The sequence below is a fragment of the Amborella trichopoda genome, chromosome 2 (genome assembly GCF_054954075.1).
Source record: "Amborella trichopoda isolate Santa Cruz 75 chromosome 2, AtrichopodaSantaCruz75HAP2 v2.0, whole genome shotgun sequence".
Taxonomy (NCBI): domain Eukaryota; kingdom Viridiplantae; phylum Streptophyta; class Magnoliopsida; order Amborellales; family Amborellaceae; genus Amborella; species Amborella trichopoda.
The window spans coordinates 56,538,275-56,547,881 of record NC_142337.1 but is presented as its reverse complement, the minus strand read 5'-3'; the positions used below and the strand labels follow the sequence as shown (position 1 = coordinate 56,547,881).

The window sequence follows — 9,607 nt, the reverse complement described above, 5'->3', positions numbered from 1 at the left end:
CTGATAGTGACATTTGTCGGTGATGGTGACCTGTAATGGTGATGGTGACTTTTGTCGGTGATAGCAACTTTTGTTGGTGATGGTGACGTATGTCGGTGATGGCAACTTTTATCGGTGATGGTGACATTTGTCGGTGAAGGCGACTTTTGTCGGTGACTGGGCTGGGACACGTGTTCTAAATGGATTGGAGTTGTTTTGGTCCCCCCTAAATTTTCTTTAGTTTGAAGAAAATTTAATGCCGTCACAATCATCTCCATTCATTGGACTATAATATTCGGGTTCCTCACTTTGAGAGGAAGTGGACATTTGTTCTTCATTACATTCAAGGGCCTCCCAGAGCTTTAGTTTAAGCTCTTCTTTAGTCATTTTGGGGTTTTGTTGCTGTAGAATTGCAACATAATATGAGATATCCATCTTTTGAGGTGGTGTGGAACATATAGATTTCATTTTGATTTTATTTGGATTTAAGGAGTTGTTTTGTAACTATCCCACAATTTGATATGGATTTGTCTTCGTAGTTCGGGGACATAATCATATCTATCCATATCATCTAGTGAGACCTGGTACTCCCATTTTAAAATCTATGGGACCTGATATAAGACCATAAAGTATAAGTGAAAGTTTCTTTTTAAACTCTTCTTATTATAGTCAAAGAATTTTCTCTGTAATATTTGTAGTTCATTTGGGAGTGTTTCGTCTGTGGATCCCCATATGGAGAACCAATATTTAAACCAATTTGAAAAATCATTTGGTTCAATTATTTTGAACTGAATATACCAACTATGGGAATTTTTTTCTATTTTGGTATGCAAAGACTTCATCCCGAGCCTTCATATATTCATAATAATGGTAGGATCTAATTTTAAATCCTTTTGTATTTATGATCCTTGGCTTTAACGGATCCAGTCCCCATTCTTTGTAGGTAATAACCTTTTTGATTTGAAATTTTTCTATCTCCATTATTGGGATGTATATGCTGCTTGAGGTATAAAGCAGCTATTTCAGTCGAAGTTTTTGACTGATGCTCATTTTCAATAACCAGCAAGGGAATATATGTTGTCTCTAAATATATTGATTTTGCACTAGGAGTTTGAGTGCTTAATGGAGTTTGGAGCGGAGATATATCAATATCTAGTATTTTTGTCTCCTTATTAAGGAATTTGGTGTTGATGGGGATGCCAGGGATGTCCCTAGACTAGGAACTATTTCCATCATCTGGTTTTGGTTTTGTTGACTCCTTCTTCCATCCCTGCAAAAATTCTCGGGTTAAGAAGTCAGGCAAATAATTGGTATTACCATTAATGTGTTCAATAGTAAATTCAAAAGCAGAAAGAATATCTTGCCATCGTGCGAAGATTTGCTTGGCTACAAGATTTTTGACATCTTTTTGGAGGATATCCTTGGCTGCTTTACAATAAGTTCTTATAAGAAATGTCTGGTTAAGTAAATCACTTTGGAACTTTGTAATGGCATGGACTATTGGCAATATTTCTTTTTTTACTGTTGAATAATATTGTTGAGTAGGGTTCCAAATTTTAAAGGTAAATCGGACCAATTGTTCTTGATTATTTACCTTTTATTTTAACACCGCACCAAGTCCTATTTCTGAGGCATCAGTTTCCACTATTTTAAATGCTGTAGGACTTGAGAGGGCTAGACATGGCAGTTCTTTAGCTTTTACCTTAATTTTGCTGACTGCCTTGGTATGATCTTCTGTCCATTCTGGAGGATTCTTTTTTAATCTTTGGAATAGGGGTTTTGCATCTAAAGCCAGATCTTTATAAAAATCCGAAATATAATTTAAGCAACCAAGGAATCTTTGTAATTCTGTTTTTTCTGTAATTATATTTGGAAATTTGGATGCAAACTTTATAGCTCTATCAATTGGAACAATCCTTCATTGGAAAATATTGTGCCCTAAAAACGTAATTTTTGTCTGGTAAAGATTTATTTTTCTTGCCGAAACGACAAGACCAGCATTTTTAATTGCTTTGATAAATATCCTTAAATGTTTACAATGTTGATCAAATGATTCAGAAAAAACAAGTACATCATCAATATAAACTATCATGAATTTGGTATAGGGATTAAATATTTCATTCATAATGTTTTGAAATTCTGATGGTGCATTTTTTAATCCAAATGACATAACATTCCATTCGAATTGTCCAAATGGGACATTAAAGGCAGTTTTGTATTTATCTTTTTTGGCAATTTGTATTTGCCAATAACCTGATTTAAGATCAAATTTTGAGAATATACAGGCATTGACTAATCTATCCAAAAGGTCTCTCTTATTTAGTATTGGATATCTAATCCACCTTAACACTTTGTTAAGTGGTTTATAATTTATAACCAATCTTGGAGCCCCTCTTTCTATTTCAGAGGACCTTTCAATATAGAAGGCCGAATAACTCCATGATGAAGAACTTTTCCGAATCAGTTTTTATCCAACAATTCTTTTATTTCTTTTTTGCATATTTCAATTAACCTATTATTCATTTGAATAGGCTTGACTTTAGTAGGTATTTTGCCTTCTCAGAAATCTGGTTCATATCGGAGTTCAACTATATGTTGCTTTCTATCCCACAAAGCATTGGGGATATCTGCACATATAGCTCTTTCCATATTATTTTTTAGAGATTTAATTTTATCTTTAATTTCTGAAAGAGATAATTTTTCATCAATGTTTTTATATTTTATTTCTTCTTTCAAATGATATAAAAAATTTTCTTTAGAAGAAATTTTATTTTTAATATTATTGATTTCATGGACTCTGGGCTTTCGATAAAGGTAAATTTGACCTTATGCCCCTCAATACTGGCTTCTATTCCTGTATCATCAATCGTGATTGGATATAGCATATTTAGAAATGGAGTCCCTAAAATAACAGGTTGACTTAAACCTTTTACCATGATGAAGGAAAAATTGAAGCAAACACCATTATTGCATAGTGCAGTATCAGTTAATTTATAATTTGTTAGCATTTTACTGCCGTCTGCAGTATTAAGGATTTGGGTAGTCTTGCTGAAGTATTTAGTTGGTACTAACCCTTCATTAATACAGTTTAGGTCTGCTTCTGAATCAATCAGGGCGGTGGTTTGGAAGCTGTAATCCTTTTGGACTACGATTTTGATGTTTGTAAACCATTTTTGAGTTATAATTTTGTCTATAAGGTTTACATATTTACAATTTTGGACCTTTTCAATTACATTCATTCCACCTTTAGAGGTTTCAGGTTTAGGAAGAGTATCTTCAACCTCAAGTGGAATATTATACTCAGTGATCAAATTATCAAATTCATCTTCTATATTTTCTTCTCCAATTGCTTCGTTGATAGGTTCTCGGTTAATATTAAGATTTGTATCCTAGATTTCAGAGCTATCAACTCATTTCTGACTTCATTGATTTCATATTTCAGTTTAGATATTGAAGGTTCCTTTTCTATACATGATCCAGAAGCTAAAAAAGAAGCCCTAATCCAGTACATCAATATGTCCAAAGCCCCTTCTAGAAAACCTAAGTTTCTCTTGTCCCAACAAAAGAAAATCGAAAATGTTTTTGGGGTATTTTCGTCAAATATTTTTATGTAAAATATTTTTTTGATATTTTTTCGTAGATGTAAATATTTGTGATAAACACATACTCCAAATTTTAGGTCATTCCGATATGTAGAAAAAAAATGAAAAAATAAAACACTACCAGATAATCGTGACCGTGCGATGAACTTTGGACAATAATAAGGGTAGACGAAATCACTGTTCATTTTCGCCTATAGGCGTTTTGTAGTATCTTCCATATATATATATATATATATATATATATATATATATATATATATATATATATATGAGAACAGTTTTAATAAGGTTGCAACCTTAAAATGTAGAATCACAGATGCATCTCAAAAATATATTGGAAATGTTGTTTTAAGGTTGACAAAACCCTTTAATTGATCATCTCAATATCGAGATGTATGAATATGAAAAAAAAAGTTGTTGAGTTCCAAAAATAGTGCATCTTGCAACATATTATCTAGACCGTCAATTTTCAAGATTTTTATATATTTATAGATCTACTTGATTTTAACCTTTTTAGAATTTTAAATTTTCTAATTAGGTATGAAAATAGATTTTAAGATAATACTAAGAATTTTTTGCAACAAACTTACCTATTATGATAAAATTCTAAGGTGTGCCTTAATTGGATTGTTTAAGGTTGCAACCTTATAGAAACCGCGCCCTATATATATAACGACCGAGAGAAACCGCACCTTATACAAATTACAACTTATAGAAAAGTTATAGAAACCGCACCCTAGGGTGAGCCTACTAGCTCACATAATAGTATAAACCCAATGGCCTAGATTGAATCTGGGCCGATCTGACAATCGAGAGTATTTGAATTTTATTTTATTTCCTCTACAAATCCAAATCACTTGCAATTTTAAGTGAATATTCTTCTCATCAAGTCGCACCTAATAAAAATATAAAAAAAATAATCCACAAAATTAAAATGATCAAAATACCCCCAAATATTTACGGGGGTATTTTGATCATTTTTTTCATGTAAAATATTTTTTTAAAATATTTTTTGAATATTCATCTATTTTTTATCAACACACGTATAAAATTTCAAGTAATTTGGATTTGTAGAAAAAAAATTAAAATTCAAACACTATCGGGCATTGGGCCTTTGGGCTCATTGTTTCTTGTGAGCCCATTAGCTCACTGAAGCATTTTCCATATATATATATATATATATATATATATATATATAATACAAATCCAAATCATTTGAAATTTTAAACGTGTGTTCTTCTTATCAAGCCACAGGTCAATTTGAGAAATTTCCAACATAAAAACACTTTTTTTTAGTGGTATTTTGTGGTGCGCCTTACTTGAACAGTATAGGTTGACAACTATATTTAAACTTTTTCCTCCATGTACATCGGCTAAGTTAAACGTGCCCCTCAAACATGCATCTATAACTTTGAACCATTGTTTCATGGGGTTGTACCGCATTTGTACAATATGCGGTCATGGCTGCAAACAGGTGGTTTGTAATTAACAATTTAAATATTTTTTTAATAAAATTATTATTTCTAGTTTTTAAATTTTATTTATCTTTTTATATTCATGATCTCTATGTTAAAGATTATATATTATCTAAAACATATATTTATTGACAAGCCTGCATTTGTACATGTGCGGTCTAGGCGGCATGCCAAAAAAACATGTGCTAATGACCATAACTGAAAAGGGAAACTACTCCAAATGGACGTACCTCCTTAAAGATTGTGATGGTAGTTTGAGGACACTTTATAAAACTGTTCTCATGCTATAAAAACATTTGCACATGTGCGGTCTTCGCCCTAAAAAAACATGTGCTAATCACAATAACTGAAAAAGGAAACCACTCCAAATGGACGTCCCTCCCTAAAGATCGTGATGTTAGTTTGAGGACAGTTTACAAAACTGCCAAGTAGGGTAGAATGGTTGAGAAGCCCGGGTCATGCTCTGATTGGGGGTTAGTTATTTCCATCACAAAACGTGTATAAAAGGGCCTCCATGCACCCTCCCCATATCACCAATTACATCTCTCCTCCTCTTCTCATTTTTTTAATCAGCTGAAGATTTGATGTTTTCATGCTTTCCACAGGCTTTCTTGAACATGGTATTCAGACGAGGTCCTCTTCGAGTTCGTTCTCGGAGATGCAATGTTGAGTAACAGGTTCAAAAAAGTTGTGGAGAAACATGGAAACGATTATTACGCTGCATTGCTTGCTCGAAGGCGATTTTATAAGTATGTTGGCCGTGGTTGATTTTCCGGTTGATGATCTGAAGATATTTGTCACTGGTGCCACTATCTAACTGGTTTTGCAGCTCCCCATGAAATGGTAAAAGGTGTCTTTGTTGATGGGGTCCAAGAAATATGTCTTTCCGTTATTAGTAAATTTTTCTTGGTTACTAAGAGACAGCCATATGTGATTAATTTTTCAAATTTCAACATAGTTACCCTACTCTGCTATTTTCATTTCTGCTTTCTATATTGGTTTTCAAAGAAATTTCATGAAGGTACACGCATGAGTGGATCTTCATAAATTTGGGTGGGGGTTCTGTTTACACAAAACACTAGTGGAGAAAATGTCAAGAATGTTTAGGGAAAGGAATTTATTTCAAAGAATATGGGAATCTAGTCATAATAAAATTACAAGGCGTTATTGCAAAAAAAATTTCATCTCCTTCATATTTTTATATCTAATAATTTAAATATCATATGGATTTCAAACATGGAGGGATTAAAATATATTTGTAATCCCTGTGATCTTGTTTTCGAGAAATATACTTAATTGGAATAGCTTCCATTTTTCTTGTATGATAATTATTGATTGGGTTTGTTTTTGATGGACTAGTTTCTTGATGTATTTTTTTGCCCCAGTTACTGATAGTGGAAAAATAGTACATTTCAAATTCTTACGTGGTAAAAAAAATCAAAAAAAGGGAGCTGAATTACATGTTAAGTAAATTCTGTATGTGTGTCCTGTGAAGTATATTTTTCGAATTAAACCAAAGCATTGTGATATATGGTGGTATTGAAAAAAAAAAGTAAAAAGTCACCCAAATCAGAGATAGACAAGACGTAAAACAAATGGGAGAAATTTAAAAAATGCATTAGCATCTACTGCTAAAACACATCGTAGAATGACAAACTCCATTATATCCCACTCTCATTTGCTTTAAAACATCATCCTACGGATACTTACGAAGTATAGAAACCATATTTCTAGTAATGTCGATGAATATGTGTTATCTCATTAATTTGAATTGATAGTGGTTAAAGTGATACAGAAAGGAAGATGGAAGAATATGTGTTATCTCATTAATTTGAATGTGGTTAAAGTGATGCAGAAAGGAAGATGGGTGTTTCCAAGATTGGCTTAAAATAAACTTTGATGGCTCTTCGGGGAACCTGGGTTTTGCTAGAATTGGAGTTCTTCACTAATACTAATAGTGATAGTTGTGTCATCTTTTGCTTTGCTCGTCCACGTGGACGGTTTTCATAAGATAGAAGGGCACTCTCAAAATGTAATTATTTGGTGTAAGGAGGAGGCGAGGCCACCATAGAAATTAAGGTCCATGTGATTACAGGTTATGGATCTTGCAAGGGTTCTCTTTAAAACATGCTTATGGGGAAGCTAATGATACGGTGGATGGATTAATAAAGCTTGGGCTTCTCTTTTGCATTTACATGTATCTGATTCTTTGTTTATTTGAAGAGTTGTGTAACCTTTGATTGAGATTTTAATAAAATTACGTGCTTTTGTTATTGAAAAAAAAGAAAAAGAAAAACCATACTGATCGTAACGAATGGGTGCCTACCTGACAAGTTGGGGAAGGATCTATTTGAACCAGAACTCGGTCTGGTTCAGACTTGGGTCTAGCTTAGGCCCTATTGGATCGAGTACAATCTTGCCAGGTTACAACCTTAAACAATCCAATTAAGGCATACGTTAAAATTTTATTATAACATGTAATTTTATTAGAGGGTTTTTTCTACATTAAAACAACATTTTTAATAGATTTTTGAAGTGCATATGTGATTCTACATTTTAAGGTTGCAACCTTATATAAACTTTTCCCATATTAAAATATGTATAAACATTTTATATTATAAAAAAAAAAAGTATATTATTTTATTTCTAGACTCGGACCAGATGCAACTTGATAGGTCGAGTCTAGGACCAAGTGACTTGGACTTGACTCCAGTTGAATTGGGCTTGTGTCAAGATCAACCCGGATCACTCCCAACCCATTTACATCACTATAACCAATGGCCTGCCAGAAGGCGATTTATGCTCAGTTTTGACGCAAATCTAATACTCAATGTTTGTTATCAAAAGATCGGGCTTAATTGGTTAGCGCTTGATGATTTACAATACTACGTCCTAAGCTCAATTCCTATGAGGTTATGTGCCCTCTCCACTTACTCATAAAAAAAAAATTGACTTACATGCTAGTTGACTTGCTTTTTTTAAATTGTAATGAGCAAGGGTTTGTTTCATAATCATTGCAGGTAACAAATTGTGCCACGGGCGCATGTCATGCATCTTAGGTTTCCCTTGAATAAGGATTGAGAAACAGCACATCCATGTAGCCAAGATGGCATAAGAAGTTTTAAAGTGTGAAATAAACCACTAATGCTTAAATAGTCCTTCAATTTATGGTACTGCAGTTCGATAAATTGAATTACCATTTAAATAGTGTTTGTGCAAAGGTTCATAATCCACAAGAATTGAATTTTTTTTGAGTTTTGGGCTCGGCACTTGTCGAATCCAATACAATATATATTTTCATTTTAAATTTCTTTTCAAAGAAGATGGCCGAATCCATCTTTTTCTTCACAACTATGGTTTCAGCCGGTGGTTTAAAAAACGGATCGGGCACCCCAAAAATTCACCCGGATCGGAAAATCATCGATCCGGATTGCAAATCGGCTGAATCGGTTGGATTAAGCCTTAAAAGAATCTAAAAAAATTATTAAAATCCATTATAAATGTTGTTTTTAGAAATCCAATAAAAAATAAGGGTACTCCATCAAGAACTTTTATTTTTTGCATCAATATGTTAATATTGAGATTTGTTTTCTTGTATGAACTACTGTTAACCATTATTAATAATTATAATAAGGGTTTTAAAAATCGGCGAGTCGCAACGGACTCACCCAAATCGACACGGGAAACGGGCACCCGGTGTCAATTCTTCTGTAAAACTGGGAATCGGGCGACGATTTCGAGAGGCTCGACGAGAAGGAATTGGAGGAGAGATTTTATGTTATATATGGTGATCCTTTTGGTATACGAATTTTATCCGTAACTTCCTATTTATTTTATGAAAAAGAGAGGAGAGACAAGTTGGCTAATACCGCTTATCCTCTATTAGTTGATACTTCAAGAAAGGGGGTTACCTGGAATGAAAGAACAAAAATTAATTCATGAAGGATTAATTACTGAATTTCCCAATGGCATGTTCCAAGTTCTCTTAGATAATGGAGACATGGTTCTAGGTTATGTTTCAAGAAGGATCCGACGTAGTTTTATACGGATATTATAAGGTGATAGAGTGAAAATTGAAGTAAGTCGTTATGATTCAACCAGGGGACGTATTATTTATAGGCTTCGCAACAAAGATTCGAATGATTAGACGGCTTCTTAAAAATTCCTTTCATTTATTCCATAAGGATATCGAGGCTCAAAAGTTCAAGAAACTTCTTTTTTTCTTCCAAGGAAGAAATTCATAATTCAATTAAGTAAGGAGCGACATATATGAAAATATGAGGACATTTTGGTAATTATTTTTCAAAATATCATTTCAAATTATTCTTTCTCTCCATCACGTTGGCATTAAAGCTTTTGTAAAGGTATTTATATCTTATAGACTTTCTCCAATTCTACGATGTGGGACTTGCGCTAAGCGATATTATATTGAAAATTCATACAATATAAGTAAATATTGTACATAACTCTTTAGCAGCGTGTAAAGGGTTTCTATGGTTAGCAGCAAAGGTTTTATGCGCGACGTTCCAAGTTCGAGTCTCAGTTGGGACG

General features: G+C 33.1%; 1 long non-coding RNA gene across 1 annotated transcript; it reads left to right on the top strand.

The window, feature by feature from the left end:
- Nucleotides 1-5,373: 5,373 nt before the first annotated feature.
- On the top strand, nucleotides 5,374-7,304 carry LOC148783374 (uncharacterized). The gene is made up of 2 exons (XR_016049724.1): nucleotides 5,374-5,529; nucleotides 5,662-7,304. It is a non-coding gene; the product is annotated as an uncharacterized LOC148783374 (long non-coding RNA).
- Nucleotides 7,305-9,607: the final 2,303 nt, after the last annotated feature.